Source organism: Brachyhypopomus gauderio, chromosome 1 (assembly GCF_052324685.1).
Source record: "Brachyhypopomus gauderio isolate BG-103 chromosome 1, BGAUD_0.2, whole genome shotgun sequence".
NCBI classification, from domain to species: domain Eukaryota; kingdom Metazoa; phylum Chordata; class Actinopteri; order Gymnotiformes; family Hypopomidae; genus Brachyhypopomus; species Brachyhypopomus gauderio.
The window spans coordinates 24924837-24937967 of record NC_135211.1 but is presented as its reverse complement, the minus strand read 5'-3'; the positions used below and the strand labels follow the sequence as shown (position 1 = coordinate 24937967).

General features: G+C 44.4%; 10 non-coding genes across 10 annotated transcripts; all 10 read right to left on the bottom strand.

Annotated features, from left to right (window-relative positions):
* Nucleotides 1-333: 333 nt before the first annotated feature.
* On the bottom strand, nt 334-416 carry trnal-uag (transfer RNA leucine (anticodon UAG)). Its single transcript has one exon. It is a non-coding gene; the product is annotated as a tRNA-Leu (tRNA).
* A 2323-nt stretch (nt 417-2739) lies between these two features.
* trnal-uag (transfer RNA leucine (anticodon UAG)) lies at nt 2740-2821 on the bottom strand. The gene has a single exon. It is a non-coding gene; the product is annotated as a tRNA-Leu (tRNA).
* A 941-nt stretch (nt 2822-3762) lies between these two features.
* trnal-uag (transfer RNA leucine (anticodon UAG)) lies at nt 3763-3844 on the bottom strand. Its single transcript has one exon. It is a non-coding gene; the product is annotated as a tRNA-Leu (tRNA).
* Nucleotides 3845-4453: 609 nt separating this feature from the next.
* Nucleotides 4454-4535, bottom strand: trnal-uag (transfer RNA leucine (anticodon UAG)). The gene has a single exon. It is a non-coding gene; the product is annotated as a tRNA-Leu (tRNA).
* A 942-nt stretch (nt 4536-5477) lies between these two features.
* Nucleotides 5478-5559, bottom strand: trnal-uag (transfer RNA leucine (anticodon UAG)). The gene has a single exon. It is a non-coding gene; the product is annotated as a tRNA-Leu (tRNA).
* Nucleotides 5560-6168: 609 nt separating this feature from the next.
* On the bottom strand, nt 6169-6250 carry trnal-uag (transfer RNA leucine (anticodon UAG)). The gene has a single exon. It is a non-coding gene; the product is annotated as a tRNA-Leu (tRNA).
* Nucleotides 6251-7882: 1632 nt separating this feature from the next.
* trnal-aag (transfer RNA leucine (anticodon AAG)) lies at nt 7883-7964 on the bottom strand. Its single transcript has one exon. It is a non-coding gene; the product is annotated as a tRNA-Leu (tRNA).
* Nucleotides 7965-8573: 609 nt separating this feature from the next.
* Nucleotides 8574-8655, bottom strand: trnal-aag (transfer RNA leucine (anticodon AAG)). The gene has a single exon. It is a non-coding gene; the product is annotated as a tRNA-Leu (tRNA).
* A 609-nt stretch (nt 8656-9264) lies between these two features.
* trnal-aag (transfer RNA leucine (anticodon AAG)) lies at nt 9265-9346 on the bottom strand. The gene has a single exon. It is a non-coding gene; the product is annotated as a tRNA-Leu (tRNA).
* Nucleotides 9347-9955: 609 nt separating this feature from the next.
* On the bottom strand, nt 9956-10037 carry trnal-uag (transfer RNA leucine (anticodon UAG)). The gene has a single exon. It is a non-coding gene; the product is annotated as a tRNA-Leu (tRNA).
* Between the last annotated feature and the right edge of the window lie 3094 nt (nt 10038-13131).

Genomic DNA, 13131 nt, shown 5'->3' with positions numbered 1-13131 from the left:
CCTCCTCAGAGACTGGAGCCTAAATGCAGCGCCTTAGACCACTCGGCCACGCTACCACAGGAAGACTGTATTTGCTGACATTCTTGTGGAAGAAGGTGAATTTGTCTTCTGTCAAAAGAGGAAAGATGCATCATTTCCTGCCTGTTATCAAAACACCGCAGGGTCTTCAATGTCGCCTAAGAACAAAGCCAGGTATGAGCATTTGCAAACGGCATTGTGGCATGGCTCTCTGCTACCATCATGCGAATGACTGCTCTTCAGCCTTGGGTCAGGCACCTTTGTTGAGAGTGATTAGGTATAAGAATTCTTCTGCCATCTCCTAAAAACACTGCTTGGGAGCGGTGGGATTCGAACCCACGCCTCCGCAGAGACTGGAGCCTAAATCCAGCGCCTTAGACCGCTCGGCCACGCTACCCTGTTGTAGTATCATTTTTGCAATTTTCAAGTCTGGAGTCCTCCAAACCAGCATTCTCAACTTGGTACATGAGCAGAGCTGAACTTGTGAGGAACAATGCTTGCCTAACCTTCAAAGTAAAAAATGCTAAGCTATATGTAACTCTGAAAAAGAAGAATGGTTCCAATGTCTTTTTCAAATTGTTTCCCCTCATCTAGTGTGGAAGAGAGGGTTGTCAAGAGAACACAACGGCAAGAATCGTTGTAAACTTATCGTCTGGCAGCATTCAATATCACACCTCGTCAGAGACTGGAGCCTAAATCCAGCGCCTTAGACCACTCGGCCATGCTACCCAGTGTAAGTGTCTTTTTTGTCATTTTCAGGTCTGGAGTCTTCCAAAGCAGCATTCTCAACTTGGTACATGAGCAGGGCTGAACTTGTGAGGAACAATGCTTGCCTAACTTTCAAAGTAAAAAATGCTAAGCTATATGTAACTGAAAAAGAAGAAGGGTTCCAATGTCTTTTTCAAATTGTTTCCCGTCATCTGTACTGGAAGAGAGGGTTTTCAAGAGAACACAAAGGCAAGAATCATTGTAAAGTTACCAGCTGGCAGCATTCGATCCCACGCCTTCTCAGAGACTGGAGCCTAAATCCAGTGCCTTAGACCACTCGGACACGCTACCACAGGAAGACAGTATTTGCTGACATTCTTGTGGAAGAAGGTGAATTTGTCTTCTGTCAGAAGAGGAAAGATGCATCATTTCCTGCCTGTTATCAAAACACCGCAGGGTCTTCAATGTCGCCTAAGAACAAAGCCAGGTATGAGCATTTGGAAACGGCATTGTGGCATGGCTCTCTGCTACCATCATGCGAATGACTGCTCTTCAGCCTTGGGTCAGGCACCGTTGTTGAGAGTGATTAGGTATAAGAATTCTTCTGCCATTTCCTAAAAACACTGCTTGGCAGCGGTGGGACTCGACCCCACGCATCCGCAGAGACTAGAGACTAAATCCAGCCCCTTAGACCGCTCGGCCACGCTACCCTGTGGTAATATCATTTTTGCAATTTTCAAGTCTGGAGTCCTCCAAAGCAGCATTCTCAACTTGGTACATGAGCAGGGCTGAACTTGTGAGGAACAATGCTTGCCTAACCTTCAAAGTAAAAAATGCTAAGCTATATGTAACTCTGAAAAAGAAGAATGGTTCCAATATATTTTTCAAATTGTTTCCCCTCATCTGGTCTGGAAGAGAGGGGTTTCAAGAGAACACAAAAACAAGAATCATTGTAAAGTTACCATCTAGCAGCATTCGATCCCACGCCTCCTCAGAGACAGGAGCCTAAATCCAGCATGTTAGGCTACTCGGACACGCTACCACAGGAAGACTGTATTTGCTGACATTCTTGTGGAAGAAGGTGAATGTGTCTTCTGTCAGAAGAGGAAAGATGCATCATTTCCTGCCTGTTATCAAAACACCGCAGGTTCTTCTTCAATGGGGCCTAAAAACAAAGCCAGGTATGAGCATTTGCAAAGGGCATCGTGGCACGGCTCTCTGCTACCATCATGCGAATGACTGCTCTTTAGCCTTGGGTCAGGCACCATTGTTGAGAGTGATTAGGTATAAGAATTCTTCTGCCATCTCCTAAAAACACTGCTTGGCAGGGGTGGGATTCAAACTCACGCCTCCGCAGAGACTGGAGCCTAAATCCAGCGGCTTAGACCACTCAGCCACGCTACCCTGTTGTAATATCATTTTTGCAATTTTCAAGTCTGGAGTCCTCCAAAGCAGCATTCTCAACTTGGTACATGAGCAGGGCTGAACTTGTGAGGAACAATGCTTGCCTAACCTTCAAAGTAAAAAATGCTAAGCTATATATAACTCTGAAAAAGAAGAATGGTTCCAATGTCTTTTTCAAATTGTTTCCCCTCATCTAGACTGGAAGAGAGGGTTTTCAAGAGAACACAAAGGCAAGAATCGTTGTAAAGTTACCAGCTGGCAGCATTCGATCCCACGCCTCCTCAGAGACTGGAGCCTAAATGCAGCGCCTTAGACCACTCAGACACGTTACCACAGGAAGACTGTATTTGCTGACATTCTTGTGGAAGAAGGTGAATTTGTCTTCTGTCAAAAGAGGAAAGATGCATCATTTCCTGCCTGTTATCAAAACACCGCAGGGTCTTCAATGTCGCCTAAGAACAAAGCCAGGTATGAGCATTTGGAAACGGCATTGTGGCATGGCTCTCTGCTACCATCATGCGAATGACTGCTCTTCAGCCTTGGGTCAGGCACCGTTGTTGAGAGTGATTAGGTATAAGAATTCTTCTGCCATTTCCTAAAAACACTGCTTGGCAGCGGTGGGATTCGACCCCACGCATCCGCAGAGACTGGAGCCTAAATCCAGCGCCTTAGAACACTCGGCCACGCTACCCTGTTGTAATGCCATTTTTGCAATTTTCAAGTCTGGAGTCCTCCAAAGCAGCATTCTCAACTTGGTACATGAGCAGGGCTGAACTTGTGAGGAACAATGCTTGCATAACCTTCAAAGTAAAAAATGCTAAGCTATATGTAACTCTGAAAAAGAAGAAGGGTTCCAATGTCTTTTTCAAATTGTTTCCCATCATCTATACTGGAAGAGTGGGTTTTCAAGAGAACACAAAGGCAAGAATCATTGTAAAGTTACCAGTTGGCAGCATTCAATCCCACGCCTCAGCAGAGACTGGAGCCTAAATCCAGCGCCTTAGACCACTCGGCCACGCTACCCTGTTGTAATATCATTTTTGCAATTTTCAAGTCTGGAGTCCTCCAAAGCAGCATTCTCAACTTGGTACATGAGCAGGGCTGAACTTGTGAGGAACAATGCTTGCCTAACTTTCAAAGTAAAAAATGCGAAGCTATATGTAACTCTGAAAAAGAAGAAGGGTTCCAATGTCTTTTTCAAATTGTTTCCCGTCATCTGTACTGGAAGAGAGGGTTTTCAAGAGAACACAAAGGCAAGAATCATTGTAAAGTGACAAGCTGGCAGCATTCGATCCCACGCCTTCTCAGAGACTGGAACCTAAATCCAGTGCCTTAGACCACTAGGACACGCTACCACAGGAAGACAGTATTTGCTGACATTCTTGTGGAAGAAGGTGAATTTGTCTTCTGTCAAAAGAGGAAAGATGCATCATTTCCTGCCTGTTATCAAAACACCGCAGGGTCTTCAATGTCGCCTAAGAACAAAGCCAGGTATGAGCATTTGCAAACGGCATCGTGGCATGGCTCTCTGCTACCATCATGCGAATGACTGCTCTTCAGCCTTGGGTCAGGCACCTTTGTTGAGAGTGATTAGGTATAAGAATTCTTCTGCCATCTCCTAAAAACACTGCTTGGCAGCAGTGGGATTTGAACCCACGCCTCCGCAGAGACTGGAGCCTAAATCCAGCGCCTTAGACCACTCGGCCACGCTACCCTGTTGTAGTATCATTTTTGCAATTTTCAAGTCTGGAGTCCTCCAAAGCAGCATTCTCAACTTGGTACATGAGCAGGGCTGAACTTGTGAGGAACAATGCTTGCCTAACCTTCAAAGTAAAAAATGCTAAGCTATATGTAACTCTGAAAAAGAAGAATGGTTCCAATGTCTTTTTCAAATTGTTTCCCCTCATCTAGACTGGAAGAGAGGGTTTTCAAGAGAACACAAAGGCAAGAATCATTGTAAAGTTACCAGCTGGCAGCATTCGATCCCACGCCTCCTCAGAGACTGGAGCCTAAATGCAGCGCCTTAGACCACTCGGCCACGCTACCACAGGAAGACTGTATTTGCTGACATTCTTGTGGAAGAAGGTGAATTTGTCTTCTGTCAAAAGAGGAAAGATGCATCATTTCCTGCCTGTTATCAAAACACCGCAGGGTCTTCAATGTCGCCTAAGAACAAAGCCAGGTATGAGCATTTGCAAACGGCATCGTGGCATGGCTCTCTGCTACCATCATGCAAATGACTGCTCTTCAGCCTTGGGTCAGGCACCTTTGTTGATAGTGATTAGGTATAAGAATTCTTCTGCCATCTCCTAAAAACACTGCTTGGCAGCAGTGGGATTCGAACCCACGCCTCCACAGAGACTGGAGCCTAAATCCAGCGCCTTAGACCGCTCGGCCACGCTACACTGCGGTAATATCTTTTTTGCAATTTTCAAGTCTGGAGTCCTCCAAACCAGCATTCTCAACTTGGTACATGAGCAGAGCTGAACTTGTGAGGAACAATGCTTGCCTAACCTTCAAAGTAAAAAATGCTAAGCTATATGTAACTCTGAAAAAGAAGAATGGTTCCAATGTCTTTTTCAAATTGTTTCCCCTCATCTAGTGTGGAAGAGAGGGTTGTCAAGAGAACACAACGGCAAGAATCGTTGTAAACTTATCGTCTGGCAGCATTCAATATCACAACTCGTCAGAGACTGGAGCCTAAATCCAGCGCCTTAGACCACTCGGCCATGCTACCCAGTGTAAGTGTCTTTTTTGTCATTTTCAGGTCTGGAGTCTTCCAAAGCAGCATTCTCAACTTGGTACATGAGCAGGGCTGAACTTGTGAGGAACAATGCTTGCCTAACTTTCAAAGTAAAAAATGCTAAGCTATATGTAACTGAAAAAGAAGAAGGGTTCCAATGTCTTTTTCAAATTGTTTCCCGTCATCTGTACTGGAAGAGAGGGTTTTCAAGAGAACACAAAGGCAAGAATCATTGTAAAGTTACCAGCTGGCAGCATTCGATCCCACGCCTTCTCAGAGACTGGAGCCTAAATCCAATGCCTTAGACCACTCGGACACGCTACCACAGGAAGACAGTATTTGCTGACATTCTTGTGGAAGAAGGTGAATTTGTCTTCTGTCAGAAGAGGAAAGATGCATCATTTCCTGCCTGTTATCAAAACACTGCAGGTTCTTCTTCAATGTCGCCTAAGAACAAAGCCAGGTATGAGCATTTGGAAACGGCATTGTGGCATGGCTCTCTGCTACCATCATGCGAATGACTGCTCTTCAGCCTTGGGTCAGGCACCGTTGTTGAGAGTGATTAGGTATAAGAATTCTTCTGTCATCTGCTAAAATCACTGCTTGGCAGCGGTGGGATTCGAACCCACGCCTCCGCAGAGACTGGAGCCTAAATCCAGCGGCTTAGACCACTCGGCCACGCTACCCTGTTGTAATATCATTTTTGCAATTTTCAAGTCTGGAGTCCTCCAAAGCAGCATTCTCAACTTGGTACATGAGCAGGGCTGAACTTGTGAGGAACAATGCTTGCCTAACCTTCAAAGTAAAAAATGCTAAGCTATATATAACTCTGAAAAAGAAGAATGGTTCCAATGTCTTTTTCAAATTGTTTCCCCTCATCTAGACTGGAAGAGAGGGTTTTCAAGAGAACACAAAGGCAAGAATCGTTGTAAAGTTACCAGCTGGCAGCATTCGATCCCACGCCTCCTCAGAGACTGGAGCCTAAATGCAGCGCCTTAGACCACTCAGACACGTTACCACAGGAAGACTGTATTTGCTGACATTCTTGTGGAAGAAGGTGAATTTGTCTTCTGTCAAAAGAGGAAAGATGCATCATTTCCTGCCTGTTATCAAAACACCGCAGGGTCTTCAATGTCGCCTAAGAACAAAGCCAGGTATGAGCATTTGGAAACGGCATTGTGGCATGGCTCTCTGCTACCATCATGCGAATGACTGCTCTTCAGCCTTGGGTCAGGCACCGTTGTTGAGAGTGATTAGGTATAAGAATTCTTCTGCCATTTCCTAAAAACACTGCTTGGCAGCGGTGGGATTCGACCCCACGCATCCGCAGAGACTGGAGCCTAAATCCAGCGCCTTAGAACACTCGGCCACGCTACCCTGTTGTAATGCCATTTTTGCAATTTTCAAGTCTGGAGTCCTCCAAAGCAGCATTCTCAACTTGGTACATGAGCAGGGCTGAACTTGTGAGGAACAATGCTTGCATAACCTTCAAAGTAAAAAATGCTAAGCTATATGTAACTCTGAAAAAGAAGAAGGGTTCCAATGTCTTTTTCAAATTGTTTCCCATCATCTATACTGGAAGAGTGGGTTTTCAAGAGAACACAAAGGCAAGAATCATTGTAAAGTTACCAGTTGGCAGCATTCAATCCCACGCCTCAGCAGAGACTGGAGCCTAAATCCAGCGCCTTAGACCACTCGGCCACGCTACCCTGTTGTAATATCATTTTTGCAATTTTCAAGTCTGGAGTCCTCCAAAGCAGCATTCTCAACTTGGTACATGAGCAGGGCTGAACTTGTGAGGAACAATGCTTGCCTAACCTTCAAAGTAAAAAATGCTAAGCTAAATGTAACTCTGAAAAAGAAGAATGGTTCCAATGTCTTTTTCAAATTGTTTCCCCTCATCTAGACTGGAAGAGAGGGTTTTCAAGAGAACACAAAGGCAAGAATCGTTGTAAAGTTACCAGCTGGCAGCATTCGATCCCACGCCTCCTCAGAGACTGGAGCCTAAATGCAGCGCCTTAGACCACTCAGACACGCTACCACAGGCAGACTGTATTTGCTGACATTCTTGTGGAAGAAGGTGAATTTGTCTTCTGTCAAAAGAGGAAAGATGCATCATTTCCTGCCTATTATCAAAACACCGCAGGGTCTTCAATGTCGCCTAAGAACAAAGCCAGGTATGAGCATTTGCAAACGGCATCGTGGCATGGCTCTCTGCTACCATCATGGGAATGACTGCTCTTCAGCCTTGGGTCAGGCACCGTTGTTGAGAGTGATTAGGTATAAGAATTCTTCTGCCATCTCCTAAAAACACTGCTTGGCAGGGGTGGGATTCAAACTCACGCCTCCGCAGAGACTGGAGCCTAAATCCAGCGGCTTAGACCACTCGGCCACGCTACCCTGTTGTAATATCATTTTTGCAATTTTCAAGTCTGGAGTCCTCCAAAGCAGCATTCTCAACTTGGTACATGAGCAGGGCTGAACTTGTGAGGAACAATGCTTGCCTAACCTTCAAAGTAAAAAATGCTAAGCTATATGTAACTCTGAAAAAGAAGAATGGTTCCAATGTCTTTTTCAAATTGATTCCCTTCATCTAGACTGGAAGAGAGGGTTTTCAAGAGAACACAAAGGCAAGAATCATTGTAAAGTTACCAGCTGGCAGCATTCGATCCCATGCCTTCTCAGAGACTGGAGCCTAAATGCAGCGCCTTAGACCACTCAGACACGCTACCACAGGAAGACTGTATTTGCTGACATTCTTGTAGAAGAAGCTGAATTTGTCTTCTGTCAGAAGAGGAAAGATGCATCATTTCCTGCCTGTTATCAAAACACTGCAGGGTCTTCAATGTCGCCTAAGAACAAAGCCAGGTATGAGCACTTGCAAATGGCATCGTAGCATGGCTCTCTGCTACCATCATGCGAATAACTGCTCTTCAGCCTTGGGTCAGGCACCGTTGTTGAGAGTGATTAGGTATAAGAATTCTTCTGCCATCTCCTAAAAACACTGCTTGGCAGCGGTGGGATTCGAACCCACGCCTCCGCAGAGTCTGGAGCCTTAATCCAGCGCCTTAGACCGCTCGGCCACGTTACCCTGTGGTAATCTCTTTTTTGCAATTTTCAAGTCTGGAGTCCTCCAAAGCAGCATTCTCAACTTGGTACATGAGCAGGGCTGAACTTGTGAGGAACAATGCTTGCCTAACTTTCAAAGTAAAAAATGCTAAGCTATATGTAACTCTGAAAAAGAAGAAGGGTTCCAATGTCTTTTTCAAATTGTTTCCCGTCACCTGTACTGGAAGAGAGGGTTTTCAAGAGAACACAAAGGCAAGAATCATTGTAAAGTTACCAGCTGGCAGCATTCGATCCCATGCCTTCTCAGAGACTGGAGCCTAAATCCAGTGCCTTAGACCACTCAGACACGCTACCACAGGAAGACTGTATTTGCTGACATTCTTGTAGAAGAAGCTGAATTTGTCTTCTGTCAGAAGAGGAAAGATGCATCATTTCCTGCCTGTTATCAAAACACTGCAGGGTCTTCAATGTCGCCTAAGAACAAAGCCAGGTATGAGCATTTGCAAATGGCATCGTAGCATGGCTCTCTGCTACCATCATGCGAATAACTGCTCTTCAGCCTTGGGTCAGGCACCGTTGTTGAGAGTGATTAGGTATAAGAATTCTTCTGCCATCTCCTAAAAACACTGCTTGGCAGCGGTGGGATTCGAACCCACACCTCCGCAGAGACTGGAGCCTTAATCCAGCGCCTTAGACCGCTCGGCCACGCTACCCTTTGGTAATATCTTTTTTGCAATTTTCAAGTCTGGAGTCCTCCAAAGCAGCATTCTCAACTTGGTACATGAGCAGGGCTGAACTTGTGAGGAACAATGCTTGCCTAACTTTCAAAGTAAAAAATGCTAAGCTATATGTAACTCTGAAAAAGAAGAAGGGTTCCAATGTCTTTTTCAAATTGTTTCCCGTCATCTGTACTGGAAGAGAGGGTTTTCAAGAGAACACAAAGGCAAGAATCATTGTAAAGTTACCAGCTGGCAGCATTCGATCCCATGCCTTCTCAGAGACTGGAGCCTAAATCCAGTGCCTTAGACCACTCAGACACGCTACCACAGGAAGACTGTATTTGCTGACATTCTTGTAGAAGAAGCTGAATTTGTCTTCTGTCAGAAGAGGAAAGATGCATCATTTCCTGCCTGTTATCAAAACACTGCAGGGTCTTCAATGTCGCCTAAGAACAAAGCCAGGTATGAGCATTTGCAAATGGCATCGTAGCATGGCTCTCTGCTACCATCATGCGAATAACTGCTCTTCAGCCTTGGGTCAGGCACCGTTGTTGAGAGTGATTAGGTATAAGAATTCTTCTGCCATCTCCTAAAAACACTGCTTGGCAGCGGTGGGATTCGAACCCATGCCTCCGCAGAGTCTGGAGCCTTAATCCAGCGCCTTAGACCGCTCGGCCACGCTACCCTGTGGTAATCTCTTTTTTGCAATTTTCAAGTCTGGAGTCCTCCAAAGCAGCATTCTCAACTTGGTACATGAGCAGGGCTGAACTTGTGAGGAACAATGCTTGCCTAACTTTCAAAGTAAAAAAGGCTAAGCTATATGTAACTCTGAAAAAGAAGAAGGGTTCCAATGTCTTTTTCAAATTGTTTCCCGTCATCTGTACTGGAAGAGAGGGTTTTCAAGAGAACACAAAGGCAAGAATCATTGTAAAGTTACCAGCTGGCAGCATTCGATCCCATGCCTTCTCAGAGACTGGAGCCTAAATCCAGTGCCATAGACCACTCAGACACGCTACCACAGGAAGACTGCATTTGCTGACATTCTTGTGGAAGAAGGTGAATTTGTCTTCTGTCAGAAGAGGAAAGATGCATCATTTCCTGCCTGTTATCAAAACACCGCAGGGTCTTCAATGTCGCCTAAGAACAAAGCCAGGTATGAGCATTTGCAAATGGCATCGTAGCATGGCTCTCTGCTACCATCATGCGAATAACTGCTCTTCAGCCTTGGGTCAGGCACCGTTGTTGAGAGTGATTAGGTATAAGAATTCTTCTGCCATCTCCTAAAAACACTGCTTGGCAGCGGTGGGATTCGAACCCACGCCTCCGCAGAGACTGGAGCCTAAATCCAGCGCCTTAGACCGCTCGGCCACGCTACCCTTTGGTAATATCTTTTTTGCAATTTTCAAGTCTGGAGTCCTCCAAAGCAGCATTCTCAACTTGGTACATGAGCAGGGCTGAACTTGTGAGGAACAATGCTTGCCTAACTTTCAAAGTAAAAAATGCTAAGCTATATGTAACTCTGAAAAAGAAGAAGGGTTCCAATGTCTTTTTCAAATTGTTTCCCGTCATCTGTACTGGAAGAGAGGGTTTTCAAGAGAACACAAAGGCAAGAATCATTGTAAAGTTACCAGCTGGCAGCATTCGATCCCATGCCTTCTCAGAGACTGGAGCCTAAATCCAGTGCCATAGACCACTCAGACACGCTACCACAGGAAGACTGCATTTGCTGACATTCTTGTAGAAGAAGCTGAATTTGTCTTCTGTCAGAAGAGGAAAGATGCATCATTTCCTGCCTGTTATCAAAACACCGCAGGGTCTTCAATGTCGCCTAAGAACAAAGCCAGGTATGAGCATTTGCAAATGGCATCGTAGCATGGCTCTCTGCTACCATCATGCGAATAACTGCTCTTCAGCCTTGGGTCAGGCACCGTTGTTGAGAGTGATTAGGTATAAGAATTCTTCTGCCATCTCCTAAAAACACTGCTTGGCAGCGGTGGGATTCGAACCCACGCCTCCGCAGAGACTGGAGCCTAAATCCCAGCAGCCGCCTGATAGTCCGTCAACATGTAAAATATTATTTAGAGGCAAGCCTATCACAGCGAGAGAAATGTTAAGAAATGTTTAGAGGTACACCAATCACATCGGAGAAATGTTAAGGAAAACGCTGGAAAGTTAAGGAATGATGAGAGGTGCGCCAATCATAGCAAAGGGGGGGTGTGGAGGAAGCTGGGAAGGGGGGCGGGGGTGCGACAAACCGCGTACTTTAAATCTAACTGCCGAGCAAGCGAAAACACTTTTTTATAGTTGCTCGTGCTCAGTCAAGCGTCCGCAAGACACAAACGGCGAAATGGTAAGTACTTTACGATTTTATTCGTTTTACACGAACGGAAAATTGTTTTATCTTACTTATTTATCTAATTTACCCTCGCCAGAACGCATCGTTAACTTTATTGCTAACGGTATAGTTTATCGTAGCGGTTCGTGTCTTTCTCGTGCTGTATTTATTGTAATAACACATTTATAAGTGAGTAGCTAACTATAATGTACTAACACATTTATAAGTAGCTAACTATAATATAAGGCATTGCCCCTACTTTTCATATTTATTTTTTTAAATGCTGCACCCTTTCAAACCATTTACAGTTAAATGTATGTGCCCCTACTTTTCATATTTATTTTTTAAAATGCTGCACCCTTTCAAACCATTTACAGTTAAATGTATGATGTATGTCTGTATTTAAAGGAGTCATCTACGCAAACAAAAAGCAAGTCTGCCAAGCCTCATAGGGCAATGGCAGATTCCGAATGGATTTCCAGGCTGAAAAAGTTTGCTAGCACCGGGGTCTGGCCTTCTGGTGAAGGTAACAGGCCTGCTCCAAAGCAAAAGAAATGGCATGCGCTGTATCAAAAGGTATGAGTGTTCACATTACAAAATGTATATTGTAATTGTATTACTTTGTACTTTATAGATGCTTGTTTGTTGCTATCACTTTCTGTAGATACAAATTCAGACATTTAATTCAGAAGAATTAAAAGCATGTAATCATGAGTTAACAGTAATCAAAGAGCTTACATTACATGTGCAATCATTACTGCAGATTGAAAAATGTCCGATGCACATTCGTGGGCAGACTACTTTGTTTGGCCAGAAGCAGACGTGCACATGTGGATTTCACACTCAGAAGGTAACTCCAGACACAAAGACTTACTAATGTTTTTTTCTATTAACATTCATATCACATAATGTGTATTCTGAATGCAATAGCAATAAATTCCGTTGTGCTTCTTATTTCACAAAGCCTGCAACTCAACCTGCACAAGGGGCCCTGGGAGCACAGCCCGTGGCAGAGGACCCTGTCCTGGGGCAGCAGTCTGCAGCAGCGGGGCGAGAGGAGCAGGCCATGGGGCAGCAGTCTGCAGCAGCGGGGCGAGAGGAGCAGGTCATGGGGCAGCAGTCTGCAGCAGCGGGGCAAGAGGAGCAGGCCATGGGGCAGCAGTCTGCAGTTGCGACACAGGTGGTGGAGCGGGTCGCAGGGCAACGGTCACCCTCACTGACCCTGTCAATGGTAAATGGATAGTTCAAGACTAACCATTTCATATTCTGATTTTTTCACTTTTTGATCATTCTTTAAATTGAAATATTATTATGCTAATATTGTATTGTTGCAAATCATACATGGAATTTCAAATTTGTTTTGTAAGTGTTGATCTAACACTGACGATTTTGTTGTTCTGTCTTGTCTGTTTCAGTTTAACAGGCCAAAATTCAGTGGTGCTCACCTTGCTGCTGCAAAGCCAAACAAACAACAAACTTAGTGCAGCAAGAAGAGTAATCAAGGTAATCTAACACTCTCATTTCATACAGTATGTAGAAGGTTAATGAACATTTCAGGTGTCTGTCTCCACAAACATGTGCAAATGTCTGCAAATTCCTTCTTTGTGGCCCAGGTAAGGTCACTCCTTTTCACAATCTAATCAGACCAAAAGGTGCCAATGTTTAGTTTACCCCATTCCAATGCATAATGTCTGTCCTATTGTTTGAGTCAATGACTGGATGGCCAGTAATCAAGTACTGGATGGCCAGTAATCAAGTACTGGATGGCCAGTAATCAAGTGTGGATGAGTATCCTTTTGTTTCTGTCAACTACTGATCTATCAAAAATTCAGTGATGGCTTTTGTTCAGTCAATGTGTGGTTAAACATTAAGTGGTGTTTTCATCCACAGTTAGCTTCCTGAAAGTATATAAACCTATAAAATGTGTTTGCCCAGTTCTGAATAAATTACAAGGCATTTAGGTATTTTGGAGCCACACAGACAGAAACAAAAAAAAACATGTAAAGAATTGATTTCACACACTAAAACATGTGCAAATAATGAATGTTTTGTCAGTAATGATAAATGCTGTATTTATTTTCCACATTTTATTAAACAGCCTGCTACTGTGCCTGTACAAGAGCCAGTAATACAGA